General features: G+C 50.7%; 1 protein-coding gene across 13 annotated transcripts in view; it reads right to left on the bottom strand.

The window, feature by feature from the left end:
* Positions 1 to 24,372, bottom strand: part of IKZF1 (IKAROS family zinc finger 1) — a 97,956-nt gene that overhangs the window by 35,623 nt on the left and 37,961 nt on the right. Inside the window, exon 1 of one of the 13 annotated variants that reach the window (XM_088833086.1) lies at positions 14,948 to 15,162. The exons of the other annotated variants lie outside the window; for them this stretch is intronic. The gene's annotated coding sequence lies outside the window, so the exon portion shown is untranslated. Of the gene's footprint in view, positions 1 to 14,947; positions 15,163 to 24,372 lie in introns of those variants that run through there. 13 annotated transcript variants of the gene reach the window in all.

Here is a 24,372-nt window from a genome sequence, read left to right on the forward strand (position 1 = left end):
AGTGACACCCCAGTGGCAGTCTGAGTTACATCCCCAGAGTAGCTGCTATATTAAACATGTTGCTGAACTACTGAATAGCAGAGTTTCCTGCAGGAAACAGACCTACTGAACTTGGCTTAAACCAGTGTTTTCCAAACTTATGTACCCACAGGCCCTCCCCTCTTCCCCATGAAAATTTCAGTAAAATATTGGGAGAATGGGAAAGAGTCTCAGAGATACCTCCAAAGCTATTCCTTGAAGTTGCTACCTGAATCATTTCTTAGTAAACCCTCAGCCTTCCTGTCTTCCTCCTGGTCCTCGGATGCTCCTTCCTTCTGATCATCTGAATCTAACAGTCAGCACTGGTGCGCCCCAGCCCCTGCCCAGCAGGGCTGCCATCAGCTGGTCTGCCTGGCCCACGCGTGCTCTGTGGTCAGCAGACAGTCAACCAGGGACACTGGTTTCACAGTGACCTCTGCAATTCTCTCATCTTCACTTAGCTCCAACTTCTGAAGCCCCGGGCCCTCCGTGTCACAGGGTGCTACCATCTCAGATGAGGGAGAAAAGGCCAAGATGTTCTGGAAGGTCAGTATTACCTTTTAAAATCAGGGACATCAGAATACATGACATAATGTAAAATTTTCTGATTAAATGACATCACTGCCTCGATTCTCTGAGATACGACCGAGACTGCTGACAGGTGCTTGAGCAGGGCTTGACTTGAAAGCCGACTTCCTGGTGCCCCTTCAGCCAGAGGCCATGCATGACAATAAGCAAGGAGAAGTGAGGGCGGAGGATGAAGAGTGATGAGTGAAGAAGCTAAAGGGCTGAGAGATGAGCAATGTTCATCTAAAAGCCGCCTCCCCAGGAGACGACGTATACTTGCACAGGTCCTGGATGATCAGAGCACAGACCTTAACACACCGAATCCCATCAGCATACCTTGCATTGAATATAAAAAATAATACAGCACACCATCAGACACCGAACGTTAACCATTCATCAAGAGCATCAGTTCTCTGCTTAACTCTGCAGCTATAACGTTGTGCTCCCCCAAGGAAAGCAGGACTGAGAGAAATTCACTCTTGCTCAGGCACCACCTACATTCCTCCAAGTACCAACTTTTGAGTTCAGAGAAAGGAAAGCTCCTCTGTTCCTGCGGGGAACAAGCACACGGTGGGAAGCGTGAACACTCTCCTGTCCTGCTGTGTCCCACCTCATCCCATTTCACTCTGATCAGTCCAGTACCTCGTGGAAGGCAGGCCCCAGGAACTCTGTTAACAACGGGGACTTATTTATAGCTCTTTCCACAAACTGCCTTTAGTCCCCACGTGGTCCTACAAAGCAGGAACCATCACTAAGGCACCAGGGAGGGGCTGGGGCTTCCAGGAAGCCCTGGAGTTTGTCCTCTTGGCAGTGAGCGGGGGCCCAGGTGAATCTGAGACCATATGTAATTAACACAGAAACTCAATACTCCAAATACACACGCTGCCTGCAGGATGGGGCTTTGGGAGCTGTGCTTTCTCCGTTATGAAGCTGGAGAGCTTAAAAGTTACTGCAGCTGCAAAGCACATACTGATGTGTGTGCACACACACTCACCATGCACGGGAGTTACAGAGCATTTACTGACAGAGTTCCCTGCACAGTTAACACACACTCACCACACACGGGAGTTACAGAGCGTTTACCGACAGAGTTCCCTGCACAGTTAACACACACTCACCACGCACGGGAGTTACAGAGCATTTACCGACAGAGTTCCCTACCCAGTAAACACACACTCACCACTCTATATAAAATAGATAACTAATAAGGACATACTGCGTAGTACACGAAAATCTACCCAATACTCTGCAATAATCTATATGGGAAAGGAATCTAAAAGGAGTGGATATATGGACATGGGTAACTGAATCACTTTGCTATGCACCTGAAGCATAGCATTGTAAAGCAACTATACTCCAATATATAATTTAAAAAGTGAAATGGATAAGCAGCACGCACATACTGTGTAGCACATGGAATTACAGCCATTGTTTTGTAACAAGGTTTGCAGGGAGTATAATTTGTAAAAATTATGAATCGCTAGGCTGCACACCTGAAACTAACTCTGTAAATCAACTGCATTTCACTGAAAAATAATAAAGTAAAGAATCAATACGTTTACGAAAATAAAGAACACCCCACATCACAAAATGACCACGAACAAGCGGTCCCCACGCCCACGGGCAGTAAGCATGCACAGCGGGTGCCACGTTGCAGAGGCTCTCACTGTCCCTGGGCCACTGACCCCAGCGCCCTATGCACCTGTGGTGTCCCCGTGTTCAATGAACGCGACGTCGGCCGCACCCCCGACCGACGCACCCCCGGCCGCACCCCCGACCCATCTCCCTGGGCACTTGCGGGGCTGTGTTACAGGTGCAGAGCTGATGTGCTTCTGGTCACAGTCCTGGCTGGTTCTGAAGCTTCACCATGGGAGCAGGAGTGATGTCTCGACGGACTCCCAGCCTCTTCATTTCTTTTGTAAATTCCACCCCAAATTTCAGGCTATTGCTTCATCAAAGAGTGCAGACAGAGGCAGATTTAGTGAACCTTGCTAAGTTTCCTAAATTTCACAGGATACATTCTTGTCACCAAGAGCAAATTGACCTCACTTAGTAGGAATTTTTATCCCCTGAGTTGTTATGAACATTTCTGTATAAAATGCTAGGAATGCCTCAGATTCTGAACCCTATTCAGATTGCACATTGGTGACCATTCCGAGAAAAAAGGTGAAAGACCCAGAAACCACACTCTTCAGGTCCCTTTATTTGTGCAAATTATCAAGAATATAATTCTACGCTTCTCACACTGCTGGTACCTTTGGGAGAGATGAAGATGTACTTGGGATTTTCAAAGTGGGAGAGAAGAAGTCTGTCCCCTCTGAAGTCAAAGAAAGACGGCTGATTTTAGTGTAAATACATTCAGAGTTGTATTTAGGAGAATTTAGAAACATGCTGTCATATGACTTTTATACATATTCTTCAAATCATATTAAGCCTGTTGGTCACAATCAGATCCTCAGTCTCAGTAACCTGTGTAAGTATGGTTTGCAGTGACTTCTGCGATGTCTGCAGATCTCACATTTCAGGGAGGGGCATCCTTGCCCTGTCACGGCCCTAGTGAGAGGGTCCCTGCATGGGCTGGTGGACAAAGGAGTGGACCAGGGACCATCAGAGCCGAAACTCCAAGACTACATTCCTGCAGGAGAGCTAGTTACATCCTGCAGAAGTACCAGACCCAGACTCTCTTGAGATTCCCCCACACCAGATGTTTCTGGGGTGGACCTTTGTGCTCAGACCACCCTCTACGTGAGGGAGCGCCTCGTCCTGCCAGGGGAGAGAATTCTGACACTCCTGACCGTTCATGCCGAGAAAGGGGTGTCCTTCCAGACTGACGGAAGAGGAAGCTATAGTCTGACCCCGCACACGGAGTCCATGAGCGCTGGCTCACATTTCAGCTGAGTGATCCCTAAGAGGCTCCTCCTGCAACGCCCCCTTCCCACTCCAGATCCTCCCTCAGACCCCAGGGCCCCAGTGTCCACTCAGCCCTGTGTCCTGGGTGGACACAGGGAGCAACGGCGTGCCAGCACCTGCTGACGGCGGGATTCTCCAGCGCTCCAGCCCCGCCTGCCCGCCCTTCCGTCCCTCCATGCTGCAGACAAGCAGGTGGGATCCAAACTCCAGGTCTCCCGCCACACCCCACTCTCCTCCTCCCACCCCACGTGCCTGTGGTCCTCTCTCTGACCTCACGGCCACACCCCCACCCCTGGCCTTCGACGGCTGATTCTCTCGAGTTGTTTCCTTTTGACCTTTTCCAATCATACTGCATCCAGCACATGCGTGAAGCTGCCGCCTGTCTGGCGGGGCTGCCTCTACCTGCTTCACATCCCGCCAGGGCTTCCTACCCCTCACCCGGCACTGGCTCCCCTCTCAAACCATCCAACCCCTGGGCCTGAGACCCTCACCCTCAAGGCTAACTTTGTCAGGGCACCTAACACTAAGGTCTCTGCCAATCTGTACTGTTATAACGAGGGCTTCCCAGGTAGAGCAAGTGGTAAACAACCCACCTGCTGATGCAGGAGACGTAAGAGACCCAGGTTCAATCCCTGGGTTGGGAAGATCTCCCAGAGGAAGGGCTAGCAACCCACTCCAGTATTCTGATCTGGAGTATCCCACGGACCTTTTTATTGGTAAAAACGTGCATGTGTAGTTGCTCAGTCATGTCTGACTCTTTGAGACCCCATGGACTGACTGCCTCCACAGACTGTAGCCCGCCAGGCTCCTGTGTCCATGGAATTGTCCAGGCAAGAATACTGAAGCAGGCTGCTATTTCCTTCTCCAGGGGAAATTCCCCATTCAGGGATTGAACCTGGGTCTTCTGACTCTCCTGCATTGCAGGCAGATTCTTTACCACTGAGCCACCTGGGACGCCCCATTGGTAAAAATAGTATTTGCCTATTCAAAGTCTGCAAGTATACATAAATACCAAGATGAAATTTCTAAAATTCACTTCCAACTCCCGGAATCTAAAGGAAACCATGAAAAAGAGAAAATAGGAACATAATAATAGCTCAAGCTTTAAAAAGACAGAAGGAAATGGACATTTTCAGGCAATAACTAAGGACTGAAGAAAATCCAGACAACTGGGGAAGCCCTGAGAAGCCCTAAAAGTCTCAGCACAGACTGGTGGGGGGGAGGCTGAGATACTGTGAGGGCCTGGATGTACATGAGACCTTGACTTTTATTTTGTCTCTTCATCCCAAATCTTGCTCCACTGAGAGGAATTTACACTGGATCAGACAGGTTGAAACAGTCAGAGACGGAAACTCTGCTCAGGCCACACTCGGGGCTGTGGGTGCTGCTGACGGGTGGGCCGGCACAGGGGCAGGGGGCCAGCTTGCAGCATCGAGGCTCCGTGAATACAGGGGCGCGGGGTCCCTGAGCACCCGGGCGGGAGGGCCGGGCACGGGCAGCTCACTGCCACCCAGGCGCTTTAGCTGACGTGACTCTAAGTGTGTTTCAGATGTGGTTTTCCCAGGGTGCGTTCCTACTGAAACAGCAGGCTGAATGCCACTGCCCGGGGGAATGGAGTGCTGAAGGCTGACAGGCCTGTCAGCTGTGCCTCCAAAGCTTGGTCGCCGTGTGGACCTTTGCCACACGGAGGAGGCACGGGACAGGCTGCTCCATCACAGAGGGGCAGAGGGGCCGTGAGCGGGCTCCTGTGGGGCTCTGCAGATGCTCCGGGCCATTCCCTCCAGCTCCCCAGCTGGCACCATGTCAAGCCCCGCAGATCCCAGGAGCCCGGGCCCCACCTCGCGGAGGCCAGAGATAAAGTAATCTCCTCCAGGACACATGAGGGCAGGTCCCTGGCTGTCCCTCCCTTCCAGAAGCTCGGAGCGGTCCCCGCCGGAATTCCAAGCACGAGGTGACTCAGCAGGGGAGGCGGGGGTCTGGAAGGAGGGCTCTGCCTGCCGGCCCGCTGTCCTGAGCCCGCGGGCGCAGCAGTGCGCTGCCCGTCTCAAGGGTGCGGGTCTGTAAGCAAAGGCTGCTTGGGGTGAGGCTCAGGGGCTGAGACCTTAGGCGACACTCCTACCCGGAGGCCCAGGGAGGAGACAAGCCTTCACCCTACTTTTCCCACTTCTTCCTGTTCTCCACCCAAAAGCACTGGCAGCGGAGGCCAGGATGGAAGAGGACCCGACAGAAAAGAGGCAACCTGGGTCTGGGGATGGGCAGGGCTGAGGTTGGAGGCTGTGCGCACAAGCGGGGGGTGGGTGCTCCTGGTCAGTGTGCCAGGCTTACACGTGTGTGTGCAGGTGCCAGTGGCAAAGGCCACTCTTCCTGTCCACATATTTACAAAGTCAGCTTAGAAAAACAATCTCAGAGGCAGAGGGCCCGTTTGCAACAGCGACTCTCACAGTGAAGGGCAGAGTGCCCGGGGCCCCACGCACAGATGGGTCCCCAGCCCCGTGAGCAGATGACACCGCACCATCAGAGACGTCTCCACCACCCAGCAGTCACGGGGAGGTTCCTGCTCCCTCCGTTTCTCAGCTGGGAGCTATCCTGGAGGGGTTCCTGGGTGAGGAACCCTACCATCTTGACAGTAAACTCACACGCAGGGGAGACACAGGCCGGAGACATGACTCCTGCAAGCTCCTCAGTGTCCCGGGTGGGCTTACTGCCAACTGTGGTGGAGGAAGTTCTCTTAGGGAACTCTAAAACCTTCCCTTTTTCCTCTCTGTCCTCTCTCATCACTCTCCCACTTTCAGCTCCATGCCCAGCAGACACGAGGCCAGTAACCCAACCCTGGCAATGAAGCTCCGGGCTGCGATCCTGCGCTCTGGCCCATGGAGGTGCTGGAGGAAGCTCCGCCTCAGGGCCTCCAGGGCCTGAGAGGATCCCCAGCCTCAGGCTGGGTCTCCTCGGATAGGACACCATCGTGCAAGGCCGGGCCAGGGGTCCAGACCCTTGGGGGGTGGGGTGAGGGCCTGGCAGTCACGGGGCATGGGCGCCCCACCCCCTGCCAAGGGACCAGCTTCCTGGCACTTGAGCCCACATCTCACATGTCACGGGAAGAACCTGAAACATCACATTTTTCCTAGTAGGTTTCAGCTGTTTCTTAGGACTGGGGTCTCTCAAAAAGTCCTGTCCTTCCCTCAGGCAACGTTTCTTTGAAATAAGGAAGGTTTCTCCTTCCCTCTTTGTCCGCCCTTCCTAGTTTTATGATTCAACACCACTTACTGAGAACCCTGTGAAAAGGACCAGTTCAGGTCACACGATCCTCCCGTTTAAAATCCAACGGGGGCCAGCGACCACGTGAAACACTTTCTGGGCACCCATTTCTTTCCTTCTTGAAGCAGTCCTGTGGGGAAACCACGCAAGGAAACTGCCCCCTCCGTTTCTCAGCTGGGGACTACCCTGGACAGATTCCTGCGTGAGGAACCCTACAAACCCACTTTACAAACCGAGAAAGAAGGCTCAGACAGTCCCCCTGCCCTGCCCAGGGCCACCAGTGGGGATGCGGGAGAGGTGGAGACAGAGCCTGATTCTTCCCACCCCACGCCTGCTTTCAGCAGCTCACCTGGCTCAGCTCATGCCCGCACGATGGCAAAAGGGACTGAACTGTGGTGCCTGAAATTGGGGGTCACTGGGCAGGGGCACTGCACACCATCTTCCCTGAGGTCCCCCAGGGCTGTGCCAGCCTCTGCAGACCCTCCGGGGCCAGCAGGGAAGGAGTCTATGAAGGGGGTCCTTGGAGGAGATGCAGCATCTAGCACTCGGGGATGGTTTATGCTCAGGCCGTGCAGAGCGTGGGTACAGAGCCCTGAGGGGGGAATAGGGTCTCTGAGGGCAGGAGGGTTCAGTCTAAGAGGGGCAAGCGGAGGGAGCCCCCCGCCTCAGGCGGTCCAGCACCGGGGAAATCCTTCTGCTTGGACCTGAGTGAGTGACACGGGGCCTGGCCACCTCGGAAGATCATGTTCAAAAAGGGAAGCAGAAGGAAGGCATTCCCAGAGGACACGCAGGGCGGGGGTCCTCCGGACAGTGGGGGATGGGAATATGAGGTTCTGGAGGCTTCTGGAAGCTGAGACGAGGCTTCCAGGCCAGAGGGGGCCATTGAGGTCCCTGCTCAGGAGGCCACGTCGTGGGGGGCCTGGGTAGGTGTGAGAATGAGGGGCTGCAGCCGCGGGTTGGGCAGACGGGATGCTGAGGAGACAAAAAGCCTACAGACAGACAGGGAAGCTGGGATTCAGCGGTGGCCTGGGGCGAGGAGCGGGTGACTCAGGAAGGCGTTTCTGAAATGCCTCAGGCTCCCGAGGCAAAAATCGTGGCAAACGGCTTCCTCGGCCTCGGCTAATTGGAAACACGCGGCTTTAGGGGAAAAGCATCCCAGTGTCGCCAGGACTTCTGCATTCTGCCAGCTCCTCTCTCCCGCCTCATCCCGAAGCCGCCGGGACGCAGGCCCCAGCGAGCACGATTGTGACACTGCAGCTCGTGTCATATTGTAACTGCGTTTCCACATCCTCCTGGCTGTGTTGTACAAGCCCGAGAAGAGGAACAAGGGCAAATAATGAAATATAGGGATGCAGGAAAAGAGGAAGCCGGGGACAGCAGCCCAACCGAAACGCAGAGAGTTATGGAGAAGTGACAGAAAGGGAAGCAGAGCAGGAATTGCATGGGGGGGTGGCTGGGTGGAGCGTGCGCACACATGCCGACGTACCCCAGACACACACAGACACGCAGACACACACATACACACACACACGCCGACATACCCCATACACACACAGACACACATATACACACTCACACACACTGACATACCCCATACACACATATACACACACACATGCTTACATACCCCAAACACACACAGACACACATATACACACTCACACACACACACTGACATACCCATACACACACAGACACACATATACACACTCACACACACTGACATACCCATACACACACAGACACACATATACACACTCACAGACACACACTGACATACCCATACACACACAGACACACATATACACACACGCCGACATACCCCATACACACACAGACACACATATACACACTCACACACACACACTGACATACCCCATACACAGACACACATATACACACACAGACACACACATACACACACACACACGCCGACATACCCCATATACACACAGACACACATACACATATACACACACACACGCTTACATACCCCATACACACACAGACACACACACACACACATGCTTACATACCCCATACATACACACAGATACACACAGACACACACACACCCAACATACACCATACACACACACACATGTACACACTCATACACACACACACTGACATACCCCATTCACACACAGACACACATATACACACTCACACACACACGTCGACATACCCCATACACACACACACATATACACACACACACACGCCGACATACCCCATACACACACAGACACACATATACAACTCACACACACGTCGACATACCCCATACACACACAGACACACATATACACACACACACACGCCGACATACCCCATACACACACAGACACACATATACAACTCACACACATGTCAACATACCCCATACACACACAGACACACATATACACACACACACATGCCGACATACCCCATACACACACAGACACACATATACACACACACACATGCCGACATACCCCATACACACACAGACACACATATACACACACACACATGCCGACATACCCCATACACACACAGACACACATATACAACTCACACACACGTTGACATACCCCATACACACACAGACACACATATACACACACACACACGCCAACATACCCCATACACACACAGACACACATATACAACTCACACACACGTTGACATACCCCATACACACACAGACACACATATACACACACACACACGCCGACATACCCCATACACACACAGACACACATATACAACTCACACACACATATATAGACACACACACATGCCCCCGACACACATGCACACCCCTTACACACACACACACATATACACACAAAGACCCAGATACACTCACATACACTTGCATGTCCCCCTACACACACACAGCCTCACATTCACACATACACAGACATCTCCATACACCACACACATATACATACACTCACACACACACACACTCACACACAGATATACTCACATACACATAGGTGCACACACACACACACTAACACACAGACATTTACACACACCCAGACACACATATTCACACACTTCATTGCATTTCAGTCAAACTTCTCGGACAGGACCATCTCCTAGTTCTAAACCCTGGTGGGAAGGAACCTGTCTGTCCTGCACCCAGTGTTTTGGGGGATGTGGTCCGGGGTACCTGCACATCTGCCTTAGATTGTTCTAGATTCAGAAACTCCCACTAAATTGAGGGGGACGATCTTTTTTCTCTTGTATTTAAAAAGCGGGAGTAAAACATGGTCACACACTGCCTTGCATCATCACACACATAATTTTGGAGTTGAGACCATACAGTGGGCCGAAGGAACAGATAGCATAAGCATATGTAGGCAGCTCCCCTCTGGGACCTCCAAAGAGCATTGAAGAGATGGGAACAGGCTGAGAGAGAAAAACCACGAAATCTAGGGAAAACTGAGAAAGAAACGGAGTGAACCCGTTTGCGGCATCTTCTGTGCATGGAGATAAGCAGCGGATGGGCCCTGCACCAGGCATTCCCACCGGGGGAGCCTGGAGGCTGCTTATCTAGAGTTTCCAACGTGTGTGGCTCCAGGGTGGAGGTGGGGAGCCCTGTCCGCCAGTCTCTGAGGTCTCTGAATTCAGACGGAAAGTTCCCTTCCAGGCACAGGTTTTAAAATGACCACACTGTCTTTCATCTTCCTTATTTTCCAAGAACTATGATTGCTCTTTCAGAAAACTACTGACTATCTCCTGAGACTACGTTTCAGGAGCATCTTCCCAGTTATTCTTCACAACCCTGCAAGTTGATAACCACGAATCTAAAATGAGAGGCCACGTCCCAAGGACACGGAGGCGAATTAACCTACGGGCATCACCTCACTCCTGCACATGCCCCCTGGGGTGCAGGACCCCAGGCCTCCACCTCCAGGCCTCCCTGGTGAACATTCTAGATGACTGCATCACTCATCATTCCTACCCCACATGATGTTTTCCCCCTGACACCGGCCAAGCATCCATCTCAAACCAAGACTCTGAGCATTGGGCACACTTGCTCAACAACCTCTCACCGAACACCCAACTGAGCCAACTTTCTGCACCACCCAGGATGCCACAGCCACCAGGGGCCACAGCCTATCATCAAGGCCCTTCCAAGTCAAGGAAAACGAGCAGAAAGGCTAGAGGGCCACTAAAGGCTGAGGATTCCTGGTGTCTGAGTCCTTTTTCAACCCTGCACTTTGGCGCTTTGGTTTCTGATCTCGGTAACGGGAGGCTCCCCGCTCCCACTCCCGGCCCCCGCAGGGCAGCCCTCAGTGGGTGCCTCTCACACCCCTCCCGCACCCAACCCGGCACTCAGAGCACCCTGCAGACGCGGTGGTTGCCTGTGTACAGGTTTTCTCTTCTCCTTTTGCCCAGCGCCTTCCTCTGTGCCCCCTTCCCCAGGCTCATCTTTTAAGTGAAATGAAATGCCTGCCCATACCACTCATGCTGGGCAGCCCCAGAGGGAACCCGGGCTGGGAGAGCCACTGGGCTCTTCCAGCTGAGGGGCTCTAGCCCAGAAGCAGCTCATCTGCACACAGTTGCGATGGGGGTGTGAGTTCTGCGTTACAGATAAACACGGGCAGAGCCCACCAGCTCCCAGGGGGGAGGGAACTTCCCCTTCCCTGGATCCTCCTGTCATTCAGAGTTTGCATACAACTCCGCATCCTGATTCTGGGACAGGCTGGGTCCCTGGGATGAACGGGGCTCCCTCCTTGTAACAGAGGCCCAGGGAGAAACAGGTAAAAGGCTTTTTGACACTTTTCAACAAATGAAGAAACTTAGAGACTCACTAAAGTCTTCAGTCCATGGGGTTGCAAAGGGTCGGACACGACTGAATACCTGAGCACACTCATGCGATGGATCATGGAGCCAGAGCTGCAGCCCCGAACCCTGGGCAATCAGGTTTCTGCAGCCCCTGTGGGCCAGAGAAGACTCGGTGTCCCCACCAGAGGACCGGCTTCTAGGGTCAGTCGCGGCATCTGGTGACATCAGAGAGCCCAAGCACTGTGGCCCGAGCAGGGAGGGGGCAGGTGCTTTTCTCCCTCACAAGCATCAGTGCAAGTCTTGCAGGAATCCAGCCTTAAGTTCACAGGCCAAGGACAAAGCAAAGAGCAGCAGACGTCTGCGCAGTGGGTGGGTGACTGACATCGGCCCCCACCCCGGGGAGGGGCAGTGGTGGTCAAGGGTCTGCAGACAAGGACGGCACATTATGGACAGAGGTGTGATCAGCAGAGGTGAGCGGGCAGAAAGAGAAGTTCTTCTGCCGAGTGCCCTGGAAGTCTGGGAAGAGTGAAACCACAACTTCCGTGGGATGCGGGGAAGAGGAGAGCCCAGGCTCGTCCCACGGGGTGACATTCCTGCCAGCCCCTCCTATCTCCCCTCTGGACCCCAGCTCTCCAGCTCGACTCCTGTGAGGAGATTCTGCCATCGAGGCAAGAAAAGGGGATTCAGGGGCTTCCCCAATGGCTCAGCAGATAAGCAATCCAGCTGTAATGCTGGGGACAGGGGGATGTGGGTTCAAGCCCTGGGTCGGGAGGAGCCCCTGGAGGAGGAAATGGCAACCTGCTCCAGTATTCTTGCCAGGAAAATTCCATGGACAGAGGAGCCTGGAGGGCCACAGTCCAAGGGGTGGCCAAGGAGCTGACAAGACTGAGTGACTAAGCACAACAGCACGACAAACCGTGCTGAGGAGCAAAAGTTTAAGACAACTGAGTGTTCAAAGAGCCTGATACATGAGATGGGAAATACACTCTACTTGGAATTCACAGGAAGTTTTACTCCCTGTAATGACAAAACACGCATATTTAGGTTGCCAGTTATTCCCACATATGTCATGGTTGAGAGCCAAGTAAAATAACATTTCTAATGAAAAAAATAAGAAGACACATTTGACCTTGAGATAGACAATTGCTATGAGCCGTTCATTTCGATTGGAGGCTTCTGGTTTCAGTGACTGAAAGGAGCGCAACAGACCAGAAGGACGGAAGGAAGGATTGAAGAGACTGACTGGTCTCCCTCGTGACCCAGTGGCTAGGAATCTGCGCTCTGGTGCAGCAGGGAGCGGGCTCAGTCCCTGGTCGGCGAACTAAGACGCCTCACAGCACAGCCAAAAAAAAAAGGAGAGAGAGAATGAAAAACATAAAAACATAAGCTTGGGGAACTCAAGAGCATCACTGTCCCTAGCTGGCCTCACGCCAGTGATATCACCCTTACTCAGAAGCAGAGCTGCTGTCCACAGTGACCCACGGCAGCAGCTCAGGGACGAGAGAGAAAAGTGAAACCGGCCTCTGAGACAGTCAATGAAAGGGAAGTAAGAAAACTGTGAACTAAAATTCACCTGTTTACTCATGGGTGAGCCCCTCCACACCGGCCGAGGGCATCTGCCCGCCACTTTGTGGACTGCCGTGAAAACGATTAAATGGTTCTTTCTTATCTTAACACTCAGCAGATTCAAAGTTGCAAATTAGAAAGTTGAGGAAGAGACTGCAAATACTATGCAAACAGATAAGAGAGTTCACAGCCGGGGTCACTTTAGAAACGGTGAGTGATAAGCTCCATACACACCGTGACTGTTTCCGAAGCCATGTTCAAGACCCGAGGGTCCGGCACGTACAAGTGAGTTTTCTGGCCACATGACACAAGAAGAATACACATTTGTGGTCTGCACGGTACGTCGCAGGCGTGGGAAATGTCTCCTGAGGGCCTGGATAAATGAATGGCGAACGACCCGACAATACAAACCTCCCTGCTGGCAGGCTTTGCCAAGGGTGCGCATGCAATCCCCTGCCTATCATACTGGGTCTGAGGGTTTACAACAGTGAGCTGGACTGAAGACAAAAAGGCTAAGCAGTTTCTAGAAAGATTTCTTATCCAGAAGGGTTAAAACACACTGAAAGTAAAATGGAGTAGGCTTGAGTAGTTTAGAACATGCTGAAGAAATGTTCCCTCCCAAATGTGTGCAGGCGATGCTGGCTGAGGTGGCCTGTGGGTGTGAGCTGTGACTGTGAGGGTCAGACCCAGTGCCCAGTCCAACACCACAGGCCCTCAGGCACTAATCATCGCTGAATGATTAGTGCCTGGTGGGGATGGTGAATTGACCCCATTCCTCCTTTTCTGTGCAAAAGTCTTGTATATCTGACTGCAACCACACACAAAGTGCAGACACCTGAGGTAAACACACTTGGTGTCGGTTGCTTCCAGGGTCTTGCTGCCAGGAAAGCAGGTATGGAGGAAATACAGAACATTCTGAGATTAAAAACAGGAAATGGGTGAATTCGGTGCCCCTTCTGGGAAATGATGAAATGAAATGTGTTTCAACCTTAAGGTGTAATCATGTAAAACATAGTTTATCAAGGTTAAGACAGACAATATCTCATCATGATTAATGACTTTTTAAACTTAAAACAACTAATACAATGGTTAAGCCCTCCCCTTCCCAGATCATAAAATCACAAGGTACTGGATGCTTGCATATTTTCTCATTACTAGACAATAAAAAAAAAGAAAGTATCCGATGGACAACTGTGACACGGTGAGTGTTTCAGCGATCTCAAATCAGAATGTATAAAGTTTATAATCACTGGGTTTGCTCAGAGCTGTAATTCACAAATTGAATTAAAAGACCAGAGTCATTGTGTGAAAACGCCAGACCCTCCTGCTGAAAGGCACAGCTCGATGCTCCAAAGCAGCTCTTCAACAGTGAACAAGCGAGCCAGAAGCCACTGTCCTCCGTTTGCTGACGGGACCACCCACTGTGACCCCGCTTTGAGCTGACCACTGGCACCTGGCATAAGGGACAGAGTGACCCCGATGGCTCGGCTGGCCCCAAGATTTCTTGACTGACACACCAAGCAGTTGTACAGATCACACCGCCAGTTTCCATCTGTGAGTAACCAATGCAAATGAGAGGAAATGAAAGACGAGAAAATGACGGGGAATCGAACAGCATACGTGTGTTTACAGCTCAGTGACACACTCCCAATGGCCCAGGTCAGGGCGGTCATCTGCGCATGCCATGCACCATGTCGGAGTCTGCTGGGGACACAGCGCTCAGGATCATCCTCCCGTTCATTCGTGTGCCTCCGCATCCTGGGCGGGTCTCTCCCCACCTGCACAATCACCTGCACGCTGTTTCATTGCAGGATGGTTACGATGGGTTCAGAGACTTTACCTGGCTGACCTGCTCAGCTCAGTCAATTTCCAAATGGGCCCGGAGAGTCGACTGGCATCCACATCGGGAAAACCCATGGAGGTGGCAACAGGGAAAGAAAGAGGTCTGTGCTGCCTTCCTGAGAAACACAACGTGGCCACGACCATTTGGACCCCCCCAAAGGGGCTTCCATGTCCCAGAACTTCCCACCATGCCCTCTGGAGCCAAGGGCAGCAGTGCCAGTGCTTGGTGTGGGGGGATGGAGGAGGAGGGAGGAGCTGCCTTAAAGCCCTGCAGTTGCCACGCGATGGTGAGTCACCCCAGGCCCGCCCATCCGCAGGGCCCGCCCATCCGCAGGGCCCGCCCAGGGCCACCCCCTCCTCACTGCCACTGCACTCAGTAAGCTCTGCTCTGACACCTCAGCCCGAGTTGGGGGTCATTTCTCATGAAATGACCTTGGGGGTTTCTACATGGGTTCTCATCCCTAACTTTGGTATTCTCAAACCGACAGCTTTCTGGATGAATCTGCAAGAGAGATAAGCTAAGTTGTCTGGTTTCCGAAGCCTTGACTCTGCACAGTGGCAGGAGGTGGCGGGGGCAAACTGCCCACAACTCCTTTCTCACAGCTTCGAGAACATAACAAAACACAGAAGAATGAACGCCTTGAATTGACAGGGTTTTAATGAGGGTGATCCAGGCTACAAGATCTCTTGGTGAAAGGCAACGGAATAAAAGATCCAAATTTGCAATCATTTGGGGACCAAGTTAAGCCAGTGACCCCACACCCGCCCCAGCAGGTATCACCCACAACTGTGTCTGCCCAGGGAATACATTTCCATACGCCTCCTCTGAGGTCAGGACAAGATCCCCCTCGGCCCACGCAGACACCAAAGCTGCAGTGATGCTTCCTCAGCCCACGGATCTGTCCCCCACCTGATTCCCTCTCCCATCAAGCTCTTACAATTCTACCCATTCTTTTAGGGACGGAGTATATGTCATGTCTTCTAAAAAGTCTGCACTGTTCTCTTCACAGCTGACCACACTCCTGGCCTGCTGTGGGGCTTTCTAGCTCTGGCATCATTTCATGTGTGCTGCACCCTCCTGCAGGCCGTGTTGCCTTCCTCATCTCCTTCCCTCTGGGCTCTGTGAACACTGCAAAGTGATGCTAGTTGGAGCACTGCGATCGGGACCACTTTCTGCCACCAGCTCAATCCCACTGAGAATCCAAGACAGTACTGTTTAATGTCATGCAGCTAACTAACGCTTGTCTTCTGAATGGTGACAAATATCATAAACATGCAGGCTTAAAAATGTAAAATAAAAAAAATGGTGAAAGTCACATGAATGAAAAGATTTAAATCAACAAACTTGGCTTCACATGGGTTGTCTGATTTGAAGATCAGTTAATTAACCTCAGCAACTGTATGACCAACTACCTACCCAAGGTGGAGACCTCAAGTACCAACCACCCTTCTAGGCGGTGTTAGGGTCCGGGCAGGTGCTGGGAACACTCTCATCTGTAAAACTGCCCGATGCCCACCTGCCCACCTGTCTCCATGATGCACAGTCCGTCTCCCTCCAGTGATGGTACGCAACCAAGAGCAGGGTCTTTCAGGGCGTGATTCCGGGGTATTTTATGGAGTGGGTGGGTGTGATGTGAGAGATAACAGTCCGCTTACTGAAACTCTTTTGCACCATCTCAAGAAGTGCTTTCTTTATGCTTCCCTTGGTGTGCCTTTGGAGGAACTGCCTGCTTTGGCCATACCAGGCACGGGTCTCTCTGAACCAACACAGCGGCCGGCTCCTTGCGCAGGAGGCCGGGTCCTCTCCAGCTGGTCTCATTGCCGCCCACGGTTTCAAAGCCATCTCGTTCTAGTTCCGACCTTGGTGCCATAGGAGTGAGGAAGCATCCCCTCACGGAGGTGTTTGACCTCGAAGAATGTGCCAAAAATATCTGTTTCTCATGTACATACCCCACTCCTTTTTTTGAGGCGAGAACATTTGCTAACAGTCAGTTTGTAAGACATCGCCTGAAATCACTCATCAGCCACCCTGCCTCTTCTTTTTCTGTTTCCTGTAGGAATCTTTCCATGGACTCTGAAAAGTCAGGCCTGTCATTCCCAGGGGCACCACTGGAAGACCTTCAAAGAATGAAATTTTGGGACTTCCTTGGTGGCCCAGTGATTAGGGATCCACCTTGCAACTCGGGGAACACAGGTTTGATCCCTGGTTGGGGAACTAAGGTGCTACATGCTGCGGGGTAACTGAGCCCCCATGCCACAACTAGAGAGAAGCCCGCGCACCACAACGAAAGGTCCCACGTGACGCAGCAAACAGCCCCCATGCCACGACTAGAGAGAAGCCCGTGCACCACAACGAAAGGTCCCACGTGAGGCAGCGAACATCCTGTGTGCTGCCACTAGGGCTCAATGCAGCCAAACACACAAATAAAACACAACATTAAAAGAAGAAGCACATTTTCCTGGCAGACTCAAAAAACGAGTGTCTTTTCCTATTTGACATTTGCAAGGTATGGTCAACTGACGGGCATCAACAGGTGTGTCCCTCTGAAGGGAATTCTCCGGGAAGTGCCTCTGGCATCTCACAGGGAAATCTTGGCATTTTCTTCATTCTTAAATGAAGGAATGGGTAGAGTTTATCCTTTGATGACAGTAAAGCATCCCACCCTCCCTCCAGATTCCCCCTGTTTCTCTAACGTCTTCGGATGTGACCCTTCCTGACCCAAAGAACCAGGAATCCAATCCCAGCAGCAACGCCATGAGGACTGCACAGACCATCACTAAAAGAACGCTCCGCGTAACAAGTATTGTAAAGCAACTCTCTCCCTGGGCTCCCTTTCACTTAAAACTCTCTGAGAAATCTTTCTGTCTCCATGGTGTGCCACCTGCACGCGAGTGACTCACAGAATTCCGGGACAGGACACCAGACATTTCAACTGAGCTGTGAAAAATTCTGGATCGAAGGAACGGACCGATTTGTTGTAAGATAACGTCTCCATTTACAAAAGTAAAACTCAGACCCAATGAAAGAACTGATAGACACAGCTGTTTGCAGATCTAGCTTTACCTAGAATCAAGTAGGATGGAGGGAGTGTGCCAGTGGGAACAATGGCATATTTTTCTGCTTCTGCTTTGATGCACAGTGTGCCCTTTGCTCCTCTTAAGAAATTTGCAAATTCTGGCTTAAAGGCAAGACTTTGACCTTAGGCCTGGTTTGCTGACAAACGACCATGAACTGCTTGCTTTTGTACCAGCTTGTCCTGACAGCAAGGCCGGGGTGCTAAGGGAATCGGGGATCACACAGTGGAGTCCTTAGCAGCACATGTATGCTAGTTTTATCTTTTTAAAAAAAGCACTAGATTATCTGAAATTTTTTTTAAAAAGGCTACATTTTCAGCAGACATCTCATAAAGTTGCTGTGGAACCAATATGTCAAGGGAAACGGCCTCTTTCCCACTGTACTTGCAGGAGGCACCCACAGTGCTTCCAGAAGGACACTGACAGATTGCAGGGAAACACACTGCACCCAGCAGCACAGGAGACTCCAAACACCAAGGGCGTAGATGCAACAGGTGGGAGACAGTCTTCAGAGCTGTTCTGAGAAACTGATGCTGAGTTTCGCGCTGGCCCTGAACCTGGGCCTCTGCTCACCCTACGGTGCATCCAGGAGGAGTCCATGCCAAAGCAAGGAAGACCGTAATCACATTGGCTCTTAAGAACTAGAACATTAAAGTTCAAAAGCACGGGAGATATGTTTGATAGCCACGCGTTTATAAACTAACAATGGAGAGTCCTATGTGGTTACAAAACTGGCTTTGTCACGCGGTCTCCCCGCGCACTCCCAGGGCAGAGACTGATCTGGACATCCCAGCAGAGACTGCGTTTTCTCTCTCACCTGCATCCTGCACCAAAGCCAGCAAGGTCCTTTGGTGCTGGGTTTCAGGAGGCTTGGGCACGCTGCACATGCCCGGGGACCGTGAGGGTAGTGGGGAGATGGAGCGCAAATACAGGATCCTGTTTATTTCATCACACTTGGAAGGAACCAGGACGTGCTGGCTAGAAGAAGGGGATGCTGAGAGGGCCTGGTCTACCATGATTGGAGGGGCTCCCATGCTTAGGAAAAAGTAGGGCTATAGCAGACAGCTGCAGAGTCGGCTCTGGACAGAAGATTCTTTTGAGTCTTTTCTAATGATTAGGGTTTCTCTAAACCTCATGCAGGCTGGCTCATAAGGTGTCCAAACAGGCTGGCTATTCCGTATTAAGGCTGCAGAGTCTTGGGCTCAGGGCTGCTCAGGGGTCCCGGCCTGTAGTGCTTTAGAGGGTTGGGAACCCATCCAAATGCAACCACCGAGCACAGGAAAACAAGCTGTGTGCATGGCTGGTTCAGTGGGTGCTGGGGTGGGAAGGTGTCGGCCTCAGAAGCTTTCCTAAACTGTCCTGGCTGCAACTATGTGCACATGGACATGCTCATTCACCTTCTCCCCTGGGGAACAGTCGTATTGCTGTAGGAGCAGCCACGAACTTCAATGCATCAAGCTAAATGTTTTCATGTCTAGGGAGCTGAGGTTTATAACCGGGCAGAATTGTCTGCTGGAAAAGAAGACAGTTTGTTCTCTATTTTATTTTTCTCTTTTTACTGTTTTTCTCCCTCTGCTTGGCAGGATCCTTTCTCTCTCCCACCAGCAGGGAAATGCTTTGGGCCCCAGAATCTCACCTTTCTTGGTCACCCTTTGCCTAGCAGGGTGCTGTGACCGAGCAAATATGTAACAAGCATTTGTCTCCTCAACTGATCCGCTGTTAATCCCACCTCCAGCCTGCTCCCTTGCACTCTGGAATGCTGAGTGCACTTAGAACCGAGGCTGGCCATTTAGCCACAAACCTACCAGGGACCCTGTCGGTCCCTGCCGTCCACTTAATCCCTATGGACACCAGCTCTCAAAGGCTTTGACTCCCCACTACAACTAGTCCAGCAGCTTGTCTAGATGCAGTGATGCACTCTGCAGACGATACAGTTTTCAGTAACATGTCAATGAGCCATCTGACTTCTTTCCAATTTTCAGGACTGCAGAGGATCAAACGAACCCGTAGTCTACACCGGTGAACATTTAAAAAGATGGCACTTCCACGTCAGGCACATTGATAATTTCTGAGATCTCAGGATGCTGTAAATTTGGATTCTTTGTCTCCTTAAAGGTTGGGAGAAGTTCAAAGGGAGTGACCTTCAGACTCTGGGCAGCAAAATAAATCCTAACTACACAGCAAAACTGAAAATACTCATTTCCCGTTTTCTTCCCATATATATTTTATTTAAAGTTTTAGATGACACATTTTATAGACATTTCCCCTCGACTGTGTTAAACATTGCTTCCTTCCTGTTTGTGTTCACTATTTTCGTTCAATACGTAAAATATTTATTCCAAACTTTCACTTGAGATGATTTTCTATTTTTACAGCCAGTCTCAGAAACAGACACAATAAAGAGGATTTTCACAATACACCACACTTGGTTATTTCCCAGTGGCAGGTTGTTCATGATGGTTTGCTTTTCCTCATGCTGTGCTACAGGCTGGAGAAGTAGCTGAAGAAGTGGGCGAGCTGCAGCCTGCAAGGACCCTCCCTTCCAGCTGGATACAGCACACGGGCACAGGACACCCGGTGCCCTCGGGCGGGTCATGTCCCCCGGGCACGTGCCTCACGACATCTGCACACTAGTTTTGCACTTGTAGTACTGGCGGAGCAGAGGAAGGCACGTGTGCTCAGGTGACCTGAGGTGCACAGTGTGGAAGTTGGGAAACACGTTTCCTTGAGCACAGTGGATACAGAGCTGAGATGCACCTACTTGGAAGGAGAAGGAGGGAGATAGGCTCCACAGGGCTTCATCAGGGACTCACCGGGAGGGACAAAGAGACTGACTGAGAATAACAAAGGCTGTGGCGGTCCACACCCCAGGCATGAGGAGCTGTGGGAAGCAAACATGGGGCAGACTGCTCATCTTCCCCAAGCCAGGTAAAAAGTTAAAGGATGTGTGAAACACCACTGTCCACACAGTGAACCAGAAGGCTCTGACTCAGCGCGTCTGCAGGTGGAGCAGTGCAGGCAGGGTGCTCCGCCTCAGACCCTACAGCACGCTGGCTCATCATCTCCCAGGGGCGATTTCTCAGGCAGAACTTACAAGTCAACCCAGAAAAGACTTCTCACTACCTTACAGTTAAACCTTGTTTATGAACCAAACAGTAGCACTTCCCAGATGAATTCAACATTTCCACACCAAGGCTCCAGATGGACTTTTAACTATTCCTAAAGGGAAAAGAAAGTCTCCCCTCACATTTTTTAAGGTAAGTGCTTGGGGCTCTGCGGGGGATGACAGCAGCGGAGCTGCAGCATGAGTGTGAGTAATGCAAATATCTGGATCCCCCAAAGACAAGTCCTGGATGCCTTCCCTCAGGTGCACCATCCTGCAAACTGGCACCTCTCCCAGCACACCTGGGAAAGGTGTTCTCTTCAGCTCCAGATGGCAACCTTTCCTCACGGTGATTTTTTTCCTGGTACAACCCTTTCGTACAAAGATGTAGCTCTTGTCAAAAAAATCATGAACCAGTTAGTCCCTGACTGTTCCATTTAACAAGCAGCAAAAAGCAAGAGCTAGTGACCGTGGTCTTGGGCGGCTCTGAGTCTTTCCCTCACTGCCAACCATACTGCTAAGAGAGGTGACCTATCACACAGGTGGGTGGTACCTAAGGGCACTGGGGCAGCCTCTCATTGAGGCCTCCTATGACCGCTTGTTCCTGAACTAAAGGCTTCCACCATTCCTCAGACTCCAGTTAGAGAACCTTGATGAAACAGTTCCCAAGATCAATATAAAAAGTAAAGAAGGGAAAACACGCAGGTAGGAAAGAAGGAAGGGGGGAAGGAGAAAAGGAAGGCAGGGAGGGAGGTGAGGGGAGGGAGGAAAAGAAAGAAAGGCAAAAGGAGAGGAAAAAAGAGGGAGAAGGAAAGAAAGACAGGAGAGAAAGCAAGCGGCCACAGAGGGACAGCACACTCGAGGCCACAGCGCTGCGACTGCGGCTCCCTGGGTGGCGCTGAGCTCAGGAAGCCCCACAGCCACACAGGCGCCGTGTCTGCCGAAGCACAAGCCGCGTGCCAGTAAGTGAGCCTGAGGCGGCCCTGCACAGGAAGGCTGGGGTCTGGCTTGCGCACAGCTCAGCCTGGCCGGGTGCCAGGGTGCCTCAAGCAGGGGCATCAGGACGTGGTGGCAAGGTGACACCCCAGGCTTGTTTTCTCAGGGTGCAGTAGAGGCAGCTGGCTGCTTCCCTTTCCCCTATTATAGTGAAGAAAAAAAAAGCCTCTCCTTTACCACCTCTGCCCCATTGCTTCAGCACAGTGCAGTGGCATTTTTTTTTTTTATGGAGTACAATTGCTGTACAATGTTGCATTATTTTCTACTGTACAAAGAAGTGAATCAGCTATATGTATACATATACCCCTTCCATCGTGGACCTCCCTTCCACCATCCCCACCCCTCGAAGTCATTTCAGAACAGTTTGCAGAGGTTCCTGTGTTATACAGCAGCTTCCTATTAGCTGCCGGCTTCACACATGGTAGTGTGTATATGTCAGTCCTAGGAAGCTATCAAGAAGCTTCCTTCTCCACAATCTTGGCAAACAAGTCCACCAGTGTGATGCTGCCCATTTTTGGAGATCAGTTCACGTGGTGCCAGTCTCATTGGCACTCTCATGGGATGTCCTTTCCATCTAGAAAGCAACAGCCTTGCTTCAAAAAATTAAACGGGGTTTCCCACTGCCCGAGTGACCATAAAAAGTGCATGAGAATAAAATGAACGGATGAAAGCTAAAACCAAAAAAATAATAAATTCCTGTGTTTAATTCAGCTTCTATGCTTTGGAAAACTGTTTTGTTCGACACGTTTAATCAAACACCTACAAAATCTATGGTTGAAACCAAACTACATTAAATAAACCCAAATGATGTAAAAAATTAAACTGGACCTAGATATTCTCTAAATCAAATGTGGCCAAAATCAGAAGAAATAAAATACAAAATTTCCAATTCCCTTGTGATGACAATTGAGAAAATGTCTTGAAGATAAAACTGAGTTAAAGACTACTTTGGAAAGTGGATGAATAACTAGTCTAGGGCTTAACTTCCGCAAGAATTAATTTTAAAACATTTGCTATGATATAATGACACACTTCTGAAAGGTATGTGAAAGTCGATCAGTCATGTCCAACTCTTCGTGACCCCCATGGATTGTAGCCCATCAGGCTGCTCCTCCATCCATGGGATTCTCTAGGCAAGAAAACTGGAGTGGGAGCTCCCTGACCCAGGGATTGAACCTGGGTCTCCTGCATTACAGGCAGATTCTTTACTGTCTAAGCCACCAGGTAGCCTTGAGCTACAGAAGGAGCCTTGAAATGTGGGTGATTCAAACTGAGTTGTGCTGTTAGCCTCAAATACACACAAGGGTTCAAACACTCAGTACAAAAAAAAAAAAAAAAAGAGCAAAACAGTCACTGATTGTCTATATTAAGTGCGTGTTTAAACAGTAAAATTTGGGGCCCACATGGTTAAATAGAATATATGAAAATTTTTTTCCACCTGTGTCATTTTTCAATTTCAATGTGACTCCTAGAAAATTGGGAATTACCTACATGTGTCTCATTATATTCCATGGACTCTAGAGTAGGATTCCCAGATTTCACAAATATGTTCCAGAAATGCTGGTTGTCATTCATCCATGAAACCTTTCCTCACACAAGGGCTGTTCAAGGTCACTGTGTCTCAGGAGTCTTGGAGCCCAGCTGCCTGGGAGCCTACTCTCTCACATACTGCAGAGAGTGTGCGTGGGTGTCCATGCTCAGGGCAGGCTGATTTTAAGGATGCGTTGTTAGGAGACACTCCATCAGTAACTACAAAAATAAAAAAAGTTACTGAAATGGGAAAGCCACACAAATGAACAATACAAACCCTTAACAGAACTGTTAACACCCGCAGCTCCAGCTTCAGGTATAAAAATCATCTCAGAGTCCACATATGTGTAGTAATAGTCCTTTTTTAAAACTGCAGTGCTGATCGTAACAAATTCACTCTGTTCTCATCTCAGGATGAAAACCACTTCACTTAAAACCACAGCGTTGTCGCCTGAACATGAATTTCGCCAAAGACCGCTTAAACCGTAATGCTAAAGTTACCAAAGTGCTCTCTATACCGGATAATAGTTAATCGTCATCATTTCACATGGTGGGGAGAAAAAGGCCATCAGAAGTGCTGGGGGGGTACTCTCGAAGTCATATTTTTACCGTTATTGTGTTTAACTGGAGAGCCTTAGAGATATTAAGAAGGCAGGAAATTGCTGCTGGCTTCCAAGAATAATAATAAAAATAATCATAGAGCTGCCTGGAAGGCTGTC

The sequence above is a fragment of the Moschus berezovskii genome, chromosome 3, assembly GCF_049115385.1.
Source record: "Moschus berezovskii isolate FMDL1 chromosome 3, NW_MosBer_1.0, whole genome shotgun sequence".
Classification (NCBI taxonomy): domain Eukaryota; kingdom Metazoa; phylum Chordata; class Mammalia; order Artiodactyla; family Moschidae; genus Moschus; species Moschus berezovskii.